The sequence below is a fragment of the Oncorhynchus keta genome, chromosome 4 (genome assembly GCF_023373465.1).
Source record: "Oncorhynchus keta strain PuntledgeMale-10-30-2019 chromosome 4, Oket_V2, whole genome shotgun sequence".
Taxonomy (NCBI): domain Eukaryota; kingdom Metazoa; phylum Chordata; class Actinopteri; order Salmoniformes; family Salmonidae; genus Oncorhynchus; species Oncorhynchus keta.
In genome coordinates, this window is record NC_068424.1 from 80,059,109 (window position 1) to 80,076,548 (window position 17,440).

The window sequence follows — 17,440 nt, forward strand, 5'->3', positions numbered from 1 at the left end:
GAATTCATGGCATGTTGCGTCAGAAGAAGCAGGAAGGAAGACAAGACGAGGATGAGCATTTGGTGTGTGTCATCAGTTTGAAGTATCAAACATCAGAGGACTGGCAGGGAAGCAGGACAGATGGGTCATTAATTAAAGAATGTTGACTGCATTCCAAAATGGCCCCCTCTTGCTCTATGGGCCCTGGTCAAAAGAAGTGCACTATGTAGGGAACAGGTTGCCATTTGGGATGCCGATGGTGCTCCAAATGGCAGGTAGTCTGACGGTTAAGGCCAGTAACCAAAAGGTTCCTGGTTTGAATCCCTGCGACGAATAGGTGAAAAATCTGTCGATGTGCCTTTAACCAAGGCATTTAACCATAATTGCACCTGTAAACTGCTCTGGATAAGAGTGTCTGATAGATGACAACAAAATGCAAATGTACATTTTTCCATCAAAACAGTGGCCTGTCCCACGGGACCACAGGGGAGGAAGGAGTGTGTGTGTATAGCAGTTTTATACATAGAAAGGCCTGGAGCGAGGTGCCAATGTACTGGCATTAGCCTGGCAGGTGGTTAGCAGCATGTGGCAGTTGCAGTGTGTGTGTGTGTGTGTGTGTGTGTGTGTGTGTGTGTGTGTGTGTGTGTGTGTGTGTGTGTGTGTGTGTGTGTGTGTGTGTGTGTGTGTGTGTGTGTGTGTGTGTGTGTGTGTGTGTGTGTGTGTGTGTGTGTGCGAGCAGCATCAGCAGCAAAGTAAGAGGAGAACCAGTCTATAATGCATTCATTAAAGCAGACACCAGACATCAAAGAAAGAGAGAGAGAGAGAGAGAGAAATAGAGAGAGCGAGAGAGACAGACAGACACGCAGAACAAGAGAGGGTGAGATGAGGTAATGGCTCTTGGTTGGTATTAGTGGTATCCAAAAGGCATGAGTTTTTTAAGAACACACAGCTTGAGCTGCGAGCTAGGCAATGGGAGCTGATGGATGTGGAAAACCACAGTAGCCACGTGTTTAAAGAGCCCGAACAGGAGGAGAAGAGAGGAGTGTCGGCACAGAGACGGAGCCAAGCCTGTCTAATACAGCCACAGCGTATAGCTGACAGTCCATCATATAGCATTATGTCATCCCCACCATGACGTCATTCTCGTCGCTCCCAGGTATTGTCCCTTTAGAGCGCTTTCATTTAGTAAACAACAAGGGCATGAGTCCGACCTATTGAAATGAAAGCGAACAGCTTTGTCTCTAAGCTACAATCTACAGAGACAGACATCATGGCATAGACATGGTCCACAGGCTTCATGGTTTAAAGAGACAGACATCATGGCATAGACATGGTCCACAGGAAGAGGCTTCATGGTTTAAAGAGACAGGCATCATGGCATAGACATGGTCCACAGAGGCTTCATGGTTTAAAGAGACAGACATCATGGCATAGACATGGTCCACAGGAAGAGGCTTCATGGTTTAAAGAGACAGGCATCATGGCATAGACATGGTCCACAGGAAGAGGCTTCATGGTTTAAAGAGACAGACATCATGGCATAGACATGGTCCACAGGAAGAGGCTTCATGGTTTAAAGAGACAGACATCATGGCATAGACATGGTCCACAGGAAGAGGCTTCATGGTTTAAAGAGACAGGCATCATGGCATAGACATGGTCCACAGGAAGAGGCTTCATGGTTTAAAGAGACAGGCATCATGGCATAGACATGGTCCACAGGCTTCATGGAAGACAGCATCATGGCATAGACATGGTCCACAGGAAGAGGCTTCATGGTTTTTAAAGAGACAGAGGCTTCATCATGGCATAGACATGGTCCACAGGCAATGGCATAGCTTCATGGTTTAAAGAGACAGACATCATGGCATAGACATGGTCCAGGCTTCATGGTTTAAAGAGAGGACATCATGGAGACATGGTCCACTTCATGGTTTAAAAAGAGACAGGCATCATGGCATAGACATGGTCCACAGGAAGAGGCTTCATGGTTTAAAGAGACAGACATCATGGCATAGACATGGTCCACAGGAAGAGGCTTCATGGTTTAAAGAGACAGACATCATGGCATAGACATGGTCCACAGGAAGAGGCTTCATGGTTTAAAGAGACAGACATCATGGCATAGACATGGTCCACAGGAAGAGGCTTCATGGTTTAAAGAGACAGACATCATGGCATAGACATGGTCCACAGGAAGAGGCTTCATGGTTTAAAGAGACAGACATCATGGCATAGACATGGTCCACAGGAAGAGGCTTCATGGTTTAAAGAGACAGGCATCATGGCATAGACATGGTCCACAGGAAGAGGCTTCATGGTTTAAAGAGACAGACATCATGGCATAGACATGGTCCACAGGAAGAGGCTTCATGGTTTAAAGAGACAGACATCATGGCATAGACATGGTCCACAGGAAGAGGCTTCATGGTTTAAAGAGACAGGCATCATGGTTTAAAGAAGACAGGCATCATGGCATAGACATGGTCCACAGGAAGAGGCTTCATGGTTTAAAGAGACAGCATCATGGCATAGACATGGTCCACAGGAAGAGGCTTCATGGTTTAAAGAGACAGCATCATGGCATAGCATGGTAGCTTCATGGTTTAAAGAGGACATCATGGCATAGACAGGAAGAGGCTTCATGGTTTAAAGAGACAGGCATCATGGCATAGACATGGTCCACAGGAAGAGGCTTCATGGTTTAAAGACAGACAGGCATCATGGTTTAAAGGCAGACATCAGCATAGACATGGTCCACAGGAAGAGGCTTCATGGTTTAAAGAGACAGGCATCATGGCATAGACATGGTCCACAGGAAGAGGCTTCATGGTTTAAAGAGACAGACATCATGGCATAGACATGGTCCACAGGAAGAGGCTTCATGGTTTAAAGAGACAGACATCATGGCATAGACATGGTCCACAGGAAGAGGCTTCATGGTTTAAAGAGACAGACATCATGGCATAGACATGGTCCACAGGAAGAGGCTTCATGGTTTAAAGAGACAGACATCATGGCATAGACATGGTCCACAGGCTTCATGGTTTAAAGAGACAGGCATCATGGCAGGCTTCATGGTTTAAAGAGACAGACATCATGGCATAGACATGGTCCACAGGAAGAGGCTTCATGGTTTAAAGAGACAGGCATCATGGCATAGACATGGTCCACAGGAAGAGGCTTCATGGTTTAAAGAGACAGGCATCATGGCATAGACATGGTCCACAGGCTTCATGGTTTAAAGAGACAGACATCATGGCATAGACATGGTCCACAGGAAGAGGCTTCATGGTTTAAAGAGACAGGCATCATGGCAGACATGGTCCACAGGCGTCATGGTTTAAAGAGACAGGCATCATGGCATAGACATGGTCCACAGGCTTCATGGTTTAAAGAGACAGACATCATGGCATAGACATGGTCCACAGGAAGAGGCTTCATGGTTTAAAGAGACAGGCATCATGGCATAGACATGGTCCACAGGCTTCATGGTTTAAAGAGACAGACATCATGGCATAGACATGGTCCACAGGAAGAGGATCATGGCATAGACAAAGCATGGTCAGCATCAAATAAAGAGACAGACATCATGGCATATTAGGCTTATGGTTTATATTATTATTATTATAACAGGTTTTGTGTGTTCTTAGACATACTGAGACCTCTTTGATCATATGAGTTAGTACCCTGCCGTAATGCCTGAACAACAAGGATCTCTATGCACAGAGAGAGAACTAAGGGAACAAACTGAAACTCTATACATTGAAAGAGGGTTAATTCTAAAGAGAATGTGGTTGGGTTATAAATACTGTGTAAAGACATGTCTGCTTTACATTATAAGCCTTTATTTCTACTGCACTGCAATCTCTGTATAATGGTCTCAGACTGGCCACTGCATCCTTGGGTCATTACAACAACAACAACAACTACTACAACAACAACTACAACAACAACTACTACAACAACAACTACTACTACTACAACAACTACTACAACAACAACAACAACAACAACTACTACTACTACAACAACTACTAGTACTACAACAACAACAACTACAACAACTACTACTACAACAACAACAACTACTACAACAACAACTACTACTACAACAACAACTACAACAACAACAACAACAACAACTACAACAACAACAACAACTACTACAACAACAACAACTACTACAACATCAACTACTACAACAACAACTACTACTACAACAACAACTACAACAACAACAACAACTACAACAACAACAACAACTACTACAACAACAACAACTACTACAACATCAACTACAACAACAACTACTACAACAACAACAACTACTACAACAACAACTACAACAACAACAACTACTACAACAACAACAACTACTACAACAACAACTACTACTACAACAACAACAACTACAACAACAACAACTACTACAACAACAACAACAACTACTACAACATCAACTACTACTACAACAACAACTACAACAACAACAACTACTACTACTACTACAACAACTACTACTACAACAACAACAACAACTACTACTACTACAACTACAACAACAACAACAACTACTACTACTACTACAACTACTACTACAACAACAACAACTACTACAACAACAACTACTACAACTACAACTACTACAACAACAACTACAACAACAACTACTACTACTACAACAACAACTACTACTACAACAACAACAACTACTACTACTACAACTACAACAACAACAACTACTACTACTACTACAACAACTACTACTACAACAACAACTACTAGATGGTTTCTGGGTGGGGTGGGGGTGGTGGGGGTGGATTGAGGTTAACTTTGCACGCATTTCTTTGATAGTTTTTGCACCTGTAAACCCCCCCCCAGTGAAAAAATAATAACTACATAGAAGGTTTTTCCCCCAAAAAAGAGACGAACCTACTCAACTTCTACTCTGAGATGTTAATCAGGTGAAACATATTACTAGAATGTTTGTCATGTTTCTTCATATTGATCTTCATCCAGCTCTTTTTTTTTACTACTACTACAACAACAACTACTACTACAACTACTACTACTACTACTACTACAACTACTACTACAACAACTACTACAACAACAACTACTACTACAACTACTACTACAACAACAACTACTACTACAACTACTACTACAACAACTACTACAACTACTACAACTACTACTACAACAACAACTACTACTACTACTACTACTACTACAACAACAACTACTACTACAACTAACTACTACTACAACAACTACTACAACTACTACAACTACTACTACAACAACAACAACTACTACTACAACTACTACTACAACAACAACAACTACTACTACAACTACTACTACAACAACAACTACTACAACTACTACTACAACAACTACTACTACAACAACTACTACAACTACTACAACTACTACAACAACAACTACTACTACAACAAACTACTACAACAACAACTACTACTACTACAACAACTACTACAACAACAACTACAACAACAACTACTACAACACCAACAACTACTACAACAACAACAACTACTACAACTACTACAACAACAACTACTACAACAACAACTACTACAACAACTACTACAACAACAACTACTACAACAACAACTACTACTACTACAACAACAACTACTACAACACCAACAACTACTACAACAACAACAACTACTACAACTACTACAACAACAACTACTACTACTACAACAACAACTACTACTACTACAACAACAACTACTACTACTACTCCTACAACAACAACAACTACAACTACTAAAACAACAACTACTACTCATACAACAACTACCACAACAACAGGCCACGGAAGGAGAGTTGTATGGCATTGAAGATCGTTTGGAGGTTAGTTAACACAGTGTCCAAAGAAGGGCCAGAAGTATACAGAATGGTGTCGTTCGCGTAGAGGTGGATATATACAGAGAAAAGAGTCGGCCTGAGAATTGAACCCTGTGGTACCCCCATAGAGACAGAGACTGCCAGAGGTCCGGATAACAGGCCCTCCGATTTGACACACTGAAATCTATCTGAGAAGTAGTTGGTGAACCAGGCGAGGCAATCATTTGAGAAACCAAGGCTATTGAGTCTGCCGATAAGAATACGGTGGTTGACAGAGTCAATACTGTACAGACCTGCTATCAATCAGGGTTATGTTCAGGCCTATAGAACACACAGTATTGCTTTATACTTTCTACAGCAGCATTGACATTATGTCCCATCCTTATTCCAGTCAAATAACCGGGTGTAACGCCCTGTTAAGCAGAATTACATGGATTGTCAATGGCCCCAGTCCTGTGTGTGCCGCACTGAGCACTAGAGCACTGTATTATAAGTGGGTTCCTATTCACAAATTAATTCAGTGGAAATAGGTCCCGTCTCCTTCCACCAATAACGAGTTAAGTGGCGTCCATGTTGGATTTTGACAACCATGGGAAATGGTACAGACAAAGGTCCGTAATCCCAACTTGCACCCTCTTCCATATATAGTACACTACTTTTGACCGAAGCCCTATGTGCCCTGGTCAAAAGTAGTGTACCGAGTAGGGAATCAGGTGCCATTTGGGATGTAGCAGAGTGACTCACGACAGCCTGCCTGTCTGTCTGGCTGCACATTACATTTGAACTTTAACACAATTAGCTGGCTACGGATATTCTGTAGAATCAAATTATGTGGTTGGCTATCAATTTTGTCCTTCCTAAAAATACATTGAAGGGCTTTGCTGTCTGTCACAGATGAATCCCTCTGCCTTATGTCCCAGAGGAAATCACATGTGACAAGACACCCCTGCCCCTGGCGGTTGGTCTCATATAGATCACTAAGACAGAGGGTATGCCCCAAATGACACCCATTCCCTATATACTGCACTGCTTTTGCCCAGAGATCATACCCACAGGGCTCTGGTCCAAAGTAGTGCACTATATAGGTAGTGACGTTGCCACGAGCAACATTAAAGGGGTGTGTAACACAGAGTGTACGAGGGACAGCTAGTTGAACACATAGGAGGGGTCCTATTTGATCATTATTTAAGACGAGGTATCTATCGTCAACAATGAATGACTTTATAACGGGTCACACAGCATCCTATGGCTTTATGGTTTTATCATTATGTGCTACGCTCAGGGACATTGGACATTAAGGGGATGTGTACCATTTAGTGTACGAGGGACAGCTATGTCACGTGGAAGGGAGGGTTCAGAGTCCTTAAGCTGTCATTCTTGTTGTGTTTATCAGTAATGTGGATGTGTGATGTTGTGTCTGGACTACATCACGCCTCTCACCTTATCAGAGGGCATCTTCTAGTACGTAAGATATCTGTGAAAATCAGACAATAAAGACATATCTAATCAAATCTAATCTAAATATCTGCTGCTCGTGGCAACGTCCTATCCTACTTGGTATTGTGCTCTGGTCGTTCTGGCAGGAAGCAGGGGGGTTGGGGGAAATGCAAGGGGAGACTCAGGGGCTGGATAGGTGGGAGGGGGATTGATTGCTGGGTGGGATGGGAAGGGGTGGGATACATGGTTTCTGGGTGGGGAGGGGGGATGCAGGCGGTTGGATGGGGACTGAGGGGTGGGATAGATGGTTTCTGGGTGGGGAGGGGGATGCAGGCGGTTGGATGGGGACTGAGGGTGGGATACATGGTTTCTGGGTGGGGAGGGGGATGCAGGCGGTTGGATGGGGACTGAGGGGTGGGATACATGGTTTCTGGGTGGGGAGGGGGGGATGCAGGCGGTTGGATGGGGACTGAGGGGTGGGATACATGGTTTCTGGGTGGGGAGGGGGGGGGGATGCAGGCGGTTGGATGGGGACTGAGGGTGGGATAGATGGTTTCTGGGTGGGGAGGGGGGGATGCAGGCGGTTGGATGGGGACTGAGGGGTGGGATACATGGTTTCTGGGTGGGGAGGGGGGGATGCAGGCGGTTGGATGGGGACTGATGGGGTGGGATAGATGGTTTCTGGGTGGGGAGGGGGATGCAGGCGGTTGGATGGGGACTGAGGGGTGGGATAGATGGTTTCTGGGTGGGGAGGGGGGATGCAGGCGGTTGGATGGGGCTGAGGGGTGGGATAGATGGTTTCTGGGTGGGGTGGGGGTGGTGGGGGTGGATTGAGGTTAACTTTGCACGCATTTCTTTGATCGTTTTTGCACCTGTAAACCCCCCCCCCAGTGAAAAAATAATAACTACATAGAAGGTTTTTCCCCCAAAAAAGAGACGAACCTACTCAACTTCTACTCTGAGATGTTAATCAGGTGAAACATATTACTAGAATGTTTGTCATGTTTCTTCATATTGATCTTCATCCAGCTCTTTTTTTTTCATTTTGTTTGATACTGATCGTAATCATCAGTGTTACCCATGGTCACAGTAATCATCAGTGTTACCCATGGTCACAGTAATCATCAGTGTTACCCATGGTCACAGTAATCATCAGTGTTACCCATGGTCACAGTAATCATCAGTGTTACCCATGGTCACAGTAATCATCAGTGTTACCCATGGTCACAGTAACCACCAGTGTTACCCATGGTCACAGTAACCACCAGTGTTACCCATGGTCACAGTAATCATCAGTGTTACCCATGGTCACAGTAATCATCAGTGTTACCCATGGTCACAGTAACCACCAGTGTTACCCATGGTCACAGTAATCATCAGTGTTACCCATGGTCACAGTAATCATCAGTGTTACCCATGGTCACAGTAACCACCAGTGTTACCCATGGTCACAGTAACCACCAGTGTTACCCATGGTCACAGTAACCATCAGCTATTACTAAGCCATCCAGTGTGTTTTCGGTATTTATCTGGCCTATCAGTGTCCCTGGGGTATTTATCTGGCCTATCAGTGTCCCTGGGGTATTTATCTGGCCTATCAGTGTCCCTGGGGCCTCCCCCAAGGCAGCTTACAGCTGCATCAGAGCACAACCACAGGTCCCACCTGCTGCCTGACTGAATGTGTGTGTGTGTCCCACTAGCATCATGCATGTGTTCACACACACACACACACACACACACACACACACACACACACACACACACACACACACACACACACACACACACACACACACACACACACACACACACACACACACACACACGGTGAGAGGAGGTGTCTTTTGGGTCCACCAGTCACAACGCGGACAGGGCTATATCTCCATTAGCAACAAAACGGGCTCCTATTTTCAACTGTCACACTGCTGCCTTTCATGGAGTGACTACTGCACCTTTAACTTATCCTGACCCGGGTGACATCATCCTCTCTGCTGCCACTTGGGGGAAACATATAGTCTGCATCCAAAAATGGCACCCTTTTCCCTTTGGTTGCTGGTCAAACGTAGTGCACTATGTAGGGAAAAGGGTACCATTTGGAAGTCAGAACATTGAAAGATCCATCCACAGATGGACAGGTGGAACCAAGGGAAGTGAGGATCGGGACCAGTAGAGGTTTATTAGGACACCTGTGACTGCAAATCAGACCTGGGTTCAAATACTAGTTGAAATCTTTTAAACGTTTGCGTTTTGCCAGTACTCTATTGGTTCCATTGTGCAAGACAAATTACATCAAACCCAGATAAAGTATTTGAACCCAGGTTCTGACAGCAATAGATGAATACCCTGGCCCCTGAGTGACCGTGCGTGAGTGATCATAGCATAATGCCGCAACAGGAGATTGGATTAACTACCAATCAGGATCAGGTCAGTGGGACTGTGGCTCAAGCAGCTGATCCTATAGGCTACTTCCACATACACATCCTATAGGCTACTTCCACATACACATCCTATAGGCTACTTCCACATACACATCCCATAGGCTACTTCCACATACACATCCTATAGGCTACTTCCACATACACATCCTATAGGCTACTTCCACATACACATCCTATAGGCTACTTCCACATGCACATCCTATAGGCTACTTCCACATACACATCCTATGGGCTACTTCCACATACACATCCTATAGGCTACTTCCACATACACATCCTATAGGCTACTTCCACATACACATCCTATAGGCTACTTCCACATGCACATCCTATAGGCTACTTCCACATACACATCCTATGGGCTACTTCCACATACACATCCTATAGGCTACTTCCACATACACATCCTATAGGCTACTTCCACATACACATCCTATAGGCTACTTCCACATACACATCCTATAGGCTACTTCCACATGCACATCCTATAGGCTACTTCCACATACACATCCTATGGGCTACTTCCACATACACATCCTATAGGCTACTTCCACATACACATCCTATAGGCTACTTCCACATACACATCCTATAGGCTACTTCCACATACACATCCTATAGGCTACTTCCACATACACATCCTATAGGCTACTTCCACATGCACATCCTATAGGCTACTTCCACATACACATCCTATGGGCTACTTCCACATACACATCCTATAGGCTACTTCCACATACACATCCTATAGGCTACTTCCACATACACATCCTATAGGCTACTTCCACATACACATCCTATAGGCTACTTCCACATACACATCCTATGGGCTACGTCCTCAAAAACGTCAGGCATACGACTGATGCAGCTAGGTATCATGTATAAGCTAAGGCTTTGTCCCAGATGGAACCCCATTTCCTATATATGTGGATGTATTTATTGTAGGATGAGGTGGAATGTGGTGTCACAGTTTTCTAATGGTGAAGGAGAGTCGGACCAAACTGCAGCGTGTATATTGCGATCCATGTTTAATCAAACAACGTAAACACGAATAAACACAAACACTACAAAACAATAAACGATACGAAAACCGAAAACAGCCTATACTTGTGTCAACTAACACAGCAGAAGGACATCAAGACACTCAGGACAATCACCCACTATACAACCAAAGAATATGGCTGCCTAAATATGGTTCCCAAACAGAGACAACGATAAACACCTACTTCTGATTGAGAACCAATTCAGACAGCCATAGACTAACCTAGAACACCCCACTAAGCTACAATCCCACTATCTACACACCACATACAAAAACCCATGTCACACCCTGGCCTGACCAAATACATGAAGAAAAACACAAAATACTACGACAAGGGCGTGACATGTGGATGGATTTATTATATGGTGAGATGGAATGTGGATGTATTTAAAACAGGATGAGGTGGAATGTGGATGGATTTATAACAGGATGAGGTGGAATGTGGATGGATTTATAACAGGATGAGGTGGAATGTGGATGGATTTATAACAGGATGAGGTGGTAGAATGTGGATGGATTTATAACAGGATGAGGTGGAATGTGGATGTATTTATAACAGGATGAGGTGGAATGTGGATGTATTTAAAACAGGATGAGGTGGAATGTGGATGTATTTAAAACAGGATGAGGTGGAATGTGGATGTATTTATAACAGGATGAGGTGGAATGTGGATGTATTTATAACAGGATGAGGTGGAATGTGGATGTATTTATAACAGGATGAGGTGGAATGTGGATGTATTTAAAACAGGATGAGGTGGAATGTGGATGTATTTATAACAGGATGAGGTGGAATGTGGATGGATTTAAAACAGGATGAGGTGGAATGTGGATGTATTTATAACAGGATGAGGTGGAATGTGGATGTATTTAAAACAGGATGAGGTGGAATGTGGATGTATTTAAAACAGGATGAGGTGGAATGTGGATGGATTTAAAACAGGATGAGGTGGAATGTGGATGGATTTATAACAGGATGAGGTGGAATGTGGATGTATTTATAACAGGATGAGGTGGAATGTGGATGGATTTATAACAGGATGAGGTGGAATGTGGATGTATTTATAACAGGATGAGGTGGAATGTGGATGTATTTATAACAGGATGAGGTGGAATGTGGATGTATTTATAACAGGATGAGGTGGCAGAATGTGGATGTATTTATAACAGGATGAGGTGGAATGTGGATGGATTTATAACAGGATGAGGTGGAATGTGGATGGATTTAAAACAGGATGAGGTGGAATGTGGATGTATTTATAACAGGATGAGGTGGTAGAATGTGGATGTATTTATAACAGGATGAGGTGGAATGTGGATGTATTTATAACAGGATGAGGTGGAATGTGGATGGATTTATAACAGGATGAGGTGGTAGAATGTGGATGTATTTATAACAGGGTGAGGTGGTAGAATGTGGATGGATTTATAACAGGATGAGGTGGAATGTGGATGTATTTATAACAGGATGAGGTGGAATGTGGATGTATTTATAACAGGATGAGGTGGAATGTGGATGTATTTAAAACAGGATAAGGTGGAATGTGGATGTATTTATAACAGGATGAGGTGGAATGTGGATGTATTTATAACAGGATGAGGTGGAATGTGGATGTATTTAAAACAGGATGAGGTGGAATGTGGATGTATTTATAACAGGATGAGGTGGAATGTGGATGTATTTAAAACAGGATGAGGTGGAATGTGGATGGATTTATAACAGGATGAGGTGGAATGTGGATGGATTTATAACAGGATGAGGTGGAATGTGGATGGATTTATAACAGGATGAGGTGGAATGTGGATGTATTTATAACAGGATGAGGTGGAATGTGGATGGATTTATAACAGGATGAGGTGGAATGTGGATGTATTTATAACAGGATGAGGTGGAATGTGGATGTATTTATAACAGGATGAGGTGGAATGTGGATGGATTTATAACAGGATGAGGTGGAATGTGGATGTATTTATAACAGGATGAGGTGGAATGTGGATGTATTTAAAACAGGATGAGGTGGAATGTGGATGTATTTATAACAGGATGAGGTGGAATGTGGATGTATTTATAACAGGATGAGGTGGAATGTGGATGGATTTATAACAGGATGAGGTGGAATGTGGATGTATTTATAACAGGATGAGGTGGAATGTGGATGGATTTATAACAGGATGAGGTGGAATGTGGATGTATTTATAACAGGATGAGGTGGAATGTGGATGTATTTATAACAGGATGAGGTGGAATGTGGATGTATTTAAAACAGGATGAGGTGGAATGTGGATGTATTTATAACAGGATGAGGTGGAATGTGGATGTATTTAAAACAGGATGAGGTGGAATGTGGATGGATTTATAACAGGATGAGGTGGAATGTGGATGGATTTATAACAGGATGAGGTGGAATGTGGATGGATTTATAACAGGATGAGGTGGAATGTGGATGTATTTATAACAGGATGAGGTGGAATGTGGATGGATTTATAACAGGATGAGGTGGAATGTGGATGTATTTATAACAGGATGAGGTGGAATGTGGATGGATTTATAACAGGATGAGGTGGAATGTGGATGGATTTATAACAGGATGAGGTGGAATGTGGATGGATTTAAAACAGGATGAGGTGGAATGTGGATGGATTTATAACAGGATGAGGTGGAATGTGGATGGATTTATTGTAGGATGCAATTTTTATTGTAGGATACCTGTTATTGGGACAGTCCTCCCTACCTGTTAGTTTGACAGTCCTCCCTACCTGTTAGTGTGACAGTCCTCCCTACCTGTTAGTGTGACAGTCCTCCCTACCGGTTAGTGTGACAGTCCTCCCTATCGGTTAGTTTGACAGTCCCTTCCTGTTAGTGTGACAGTCCCTTCCTGTTAGTGTGTGACAGTTCTGCCTACCTGTAGTGTGACAGTCCTCCATACCTGTTAGTGTGGGACAGTCCTCCCTACCTGTTAGTGTGTGACAGTCCTCCATACCTGTTAGTGTGGGACAGTCCTCCCTACCTGTTAGTGTGACAGTCCTCCCTACCTGTTAGTGTGTGACAGTCCTCCCTACCTGTTAGTGTGGGACAGTCCTCCCTACCTGTTAGTGTGTGACAGTCCTCCCTACCTGTTAGTGTGACAGTCCTCCCTACCTGTTAGTGTGGGACAGTCCTCCCTACCTGTTAGTGTGGGACAGTCCTCCCTACCTGTTAGTGTGACAGTCCTCCCTACCTGTTAGTGTGTGACAGTCCTCCCTACCTGTTAGTGTGGGACAGTCCTCCCTACCTGTTAGTGTGGGACAGTCCTCCCTACCTGTTAGTGTGACAGTCCTCCCTACCTGTTAGTGTGACAGTCCTCCCTACCTGTTAGTGTGACAGTCCTCCCTACCTGTTAGTGTGACAGTCCTCCCTACCTGTTAGTGTGACAGTCCTCCCTACCTGTTAGTGTGACAGTCCTCCCTACCTGTTAGTGTGTGACAGTCCTCCATACCTGTTAGTGTGGGACAGTCCTCCCTACCTGTTAGTGTGTGACAGTCCTCCATACCTGTTAGTGTGTGACAGTCCTCCATACCTGTTAGTGTGTGACAGTCCTCCCTACCTGTTAGTGTGGGACAGTCCTCCATACCTGTTAGTGTGTGACAGTCCTCCATACCTGTTAGTGTGTGACAGTCCTCCCTACCTGTTAGTGTGGGACAGTCCTCCCTACCTGTTAGTGTGGGACAGTCCTCCATACCTGTTAGTGTGACAGTCCTCCCTACCTGTTAGTGTGACAGTCCTCCCTACCTGTTAGTGTGGGACAGTCCTCCCTACCTGTAGTGGGACAGTCCTCCCTACCTGTTAGTGTGGGACAGTCCTCCCTACCTGTTAGTGTGGGACAGTCCTCCATACCTGTTAGTGTGTGACAGTCCTCCCTACCTGTTAGTGTGGGACAGTCCTCCCTACCTGTAGTGTGACAGTCCTCCCTACCTGTTAGTGTGGGACAGTCCTCCATACCTGTTAGTGTGGGACAGTCCTCCCTACCTGTTAGTGTGTGACAGTCCTCCCTACCTGTTAGTGTGGGACAGTCCTCCCTACCTGTTAGTGTGGGACAGTCCTCCCTACCTGTTAGTGTGGGACAGTCCTCCCTACCTGTTAGTGTGGGACAGTCCTCCCTACCTGTTAGTGTGGGACAGTCCTCCATACCTGTTAGTGTGGGACAGTCCTCCCTACCTGTTAGTGTGGGACAGTCCTCCCTACCTGTTAGTGTGGGACAGTCCTCCCTACCTGTTAGTGTGGGACAGTCCTCCCTACCTGTTAGTGTGGGACAGTCCTCCCTACCTGTTAGTGTGGGACAGCTCAGCCAAGATGTGACTTCAACAGTGTTCCCAACCCAGCTAGGAAATAGTAAGACTACTGTCACTGAGTTAGTACAGAACCAGAACACCACAAATTACTGTCACTGCAGCCTCACACAGCCTTGAAGCCCAATAAAGAGGGTAGTGTGAACGGCCAAGTTCATTGCTGGGGTCAAGCTTCCTGCCATCCAGGACCTACATACTAGGCAATGCCGGAAGAAGGCCCTACAAAAATTGGTCAAAAATTCTAGCCACCCAACTCAAAGACTGTTCTTTTTGCGACCGCACGGCAAGCGGTACTGGAGCACCAAGTCTAAGTGCAAAAGGCTCCTTAACAGCTGCTACCCCCAAGACATAATACTGCTGAACAATTAATCAAAAGGCCACCCGGGCTATTTACATTGATTTATTTGAAGAAAAAAGCTTGTATTTTTTTGGGACAAATATTTTATTAACCTTAATATTACGAGGCAAGTCAGTTAAGAACAAATTCTTATTTAAAATGACGGCCTACAAAAGGCAAAAGGTCTCCTGTGGGAACGGGGATGAAGCAACGCAGGAGTTCCTATTCATCTGTTGTAGCAAGAAAGAGACATCAGGACACAGGGAAGATAACCTGTACTGTTCTCTCTTCTGGTCCTCTACGCAGCCTGAAAGATAACCTGTACTGTTCTCTCTTCTGGTCCTCTACGCAGCCTGAAAGATAACCTGTACTGTTCTCTCTTCTGGTCCTCTACGCAGCCTGAAAGATAACCTGTACTGTTCTCTCTTCTGGTCCTCTACGCAGCCTGAAAGATAACCTGTACTGTTCTCTCTTCTGGTCCTCTACGCAGCCTGAAAGATAACCTGTACTGTTCTCTCCCCTGGTCCTCTACGCAGCCTGAAAGATAACCTGTACTGTTCTCTCCCCTGGTCCTCTATGCAGCCTGAAAGATAACCTGTACTGTTCTCTCCCCTGGTCCTCTACGCAGCCTGAAAGATAACCTGTACTGTTCTCTCCCTGGTCCTCTATGCAGCCTGAAAGATAACCTGTACTGTTCTCTCTCCCCGGTCCTCTATGCAGCCTGAAAGATAACCTGTACTGTTCTCTCCCCTGGTCCTCTACGCAGCCTGAAAGATAACCTGTACTGTTCTCTCCCCTGGTCCTCTACGCAGCCTGAAAGATAACCTGTACTGTTCTCTCTTCTGGTCCTCTACGCAGCCTGAAAGATAACCTGTACTGTTCTCTCCCCTGGTCCTCTACGCAGCCTGAAAGATAACCTGTACTGTTCTCTCTTCTGGTCCTCTATGCAGCCTGAAAGATAACCTGTACTGTTCTCTCCCCCAGTCCTCTACGCAGCCTGAAAGATAACCTGTACTGTTCTCTCTTCTGGTCCTCTACGCAGCCTGAAAGATAACCTGTACTGTTCTCTCCCCTGGTCCTCTACGCAGCCTGAAAGATAACCTGTACTGTTCTCTCCCCTGGTCCTCTACGCAGCCTGAAAGATAACCTGTACTGTTCTCTCCCCTGGTCCTCTACGCAGCCTGAAAGATAACCTGTACTGTTCTCTCCCCTGGTCCTCTACGCAGCCTGAAAGATAACCTGTACTGTTCTCTCCCCTGGTCCTCTACGCAGCCTGAAAGATAACCTGTACTGTTCTCTCCCCTGGTCCTCTACGCAGCCTGAAAGATAACCTGTACTGTTCTCTCCCTGGTCCTCTACGCAGCCTGAAAGATAACCTGTACTGTTCTCTCCCCTGGTCCTCTACGCAGCCTGAAAGATAACCTGTACTGTTCTCTCCCCTGGTCCTCTACGCAGCCTGAAAGATAACCTGTACTGTTCTCTCCCCTGGTCCTCTACGCAGCCTGAAAGATAACCTGTACTGTTCTCTCTTCTGGTCCTCTACGCAGCCTGAAAGATAACCTGTACTGTTCTCTCCCCTGGTCCTCTATGCAGCCTGAAAGATAACCTGTACTGTTCTCTCCCCTGGTCCTCTATGCAGCCTGAAAGATAACCTGTACTGTTCTTTCCCCTGGTCCTCTACGCAGCCTGAAAGATAACCTGTACTGTTCCGGCCATGATTGAGACTGTGTCCCACATGGCATTCCCTATATAGTGCAATACTTTTGCCCAGGGCCCTGCACTATCTAGGTGTTAGGGTGCCATTTGAGACAGAGCCCAAGTTAATTTTTTAGAGGATATTCAGACCCACTGTCTCGCTGAACAGTACTTCCTTTGCAGTGTGAGAGATAGAAAATGTTGGGCTTGGAGGTTGACATTCCAATGGAAAGGAATGCAACAAGCAGCACAGTCCTAGACAGCTGGGTCTAGGTGAGGCTAAGGGCCAGGAGACAGCTG

General features: G+C 44.9%; 1 protein-coding gene and 2 long non-coding RNA genes across 7 annotated transcripts in view; 1 reads left to right on the forward strand and 2 right to left on the reverse strand.

Moving 5' to 3' along the window:
* Nucleotides 1-17,440, reverse strand: part of LOC118373296 (probable E3 ubiquitin-protein ligase MID2) — a 175,857-nt gene that overhangs the window by 82,691 nt on the left and 75,726 nt on the right.
* LOC127929433 (uncharacterized) lies at nt 11,332-13,146 on the forward strand. 2 transcript variants are annotated; one of them, XR_008134908.1, is made up of 4 exons: nt 11,332-11,379; nt 11,604-11,667; nt 12,352-12,479; nt 12,992-13,146. It is a non-coding gene; the product is annotated as an uncharacterized LOC127929433 (long non-coding RNA). The 2 variants fall into 2 exon arrangements; XR_008134907.1 differs by lacking the exon at nt 11,332-11,379 and adding an exon at nt 11,444-11,539.
* Nucleotides 15,587-17,209, reverse strand: LOC127929404 (uncharacterized). Of its 4 annotated transcripts, none has more exons than XR_008134905.1 (3): nt 16,960-17,209; nt 16,179-16,316; nt 15,587-15,994 (listed from the first exon to the last, which is right to left on the reverse strand). It is a non-coding gene; the product is annotated as an uncharacterized LOC127929404 (long non-coding RNA). The 4 variants fall into 4 exon arrangements; XR_008134893.1 differs by having other exon boundaries at nt 16,179-16,362; nt 16,822-17,209; XR_008134904.1 differs by lacking the exon at nt 16,960-17,209 and adding an exon at nt 16,501-16,620 and having other exon boundaries at nt 16,179-16,362.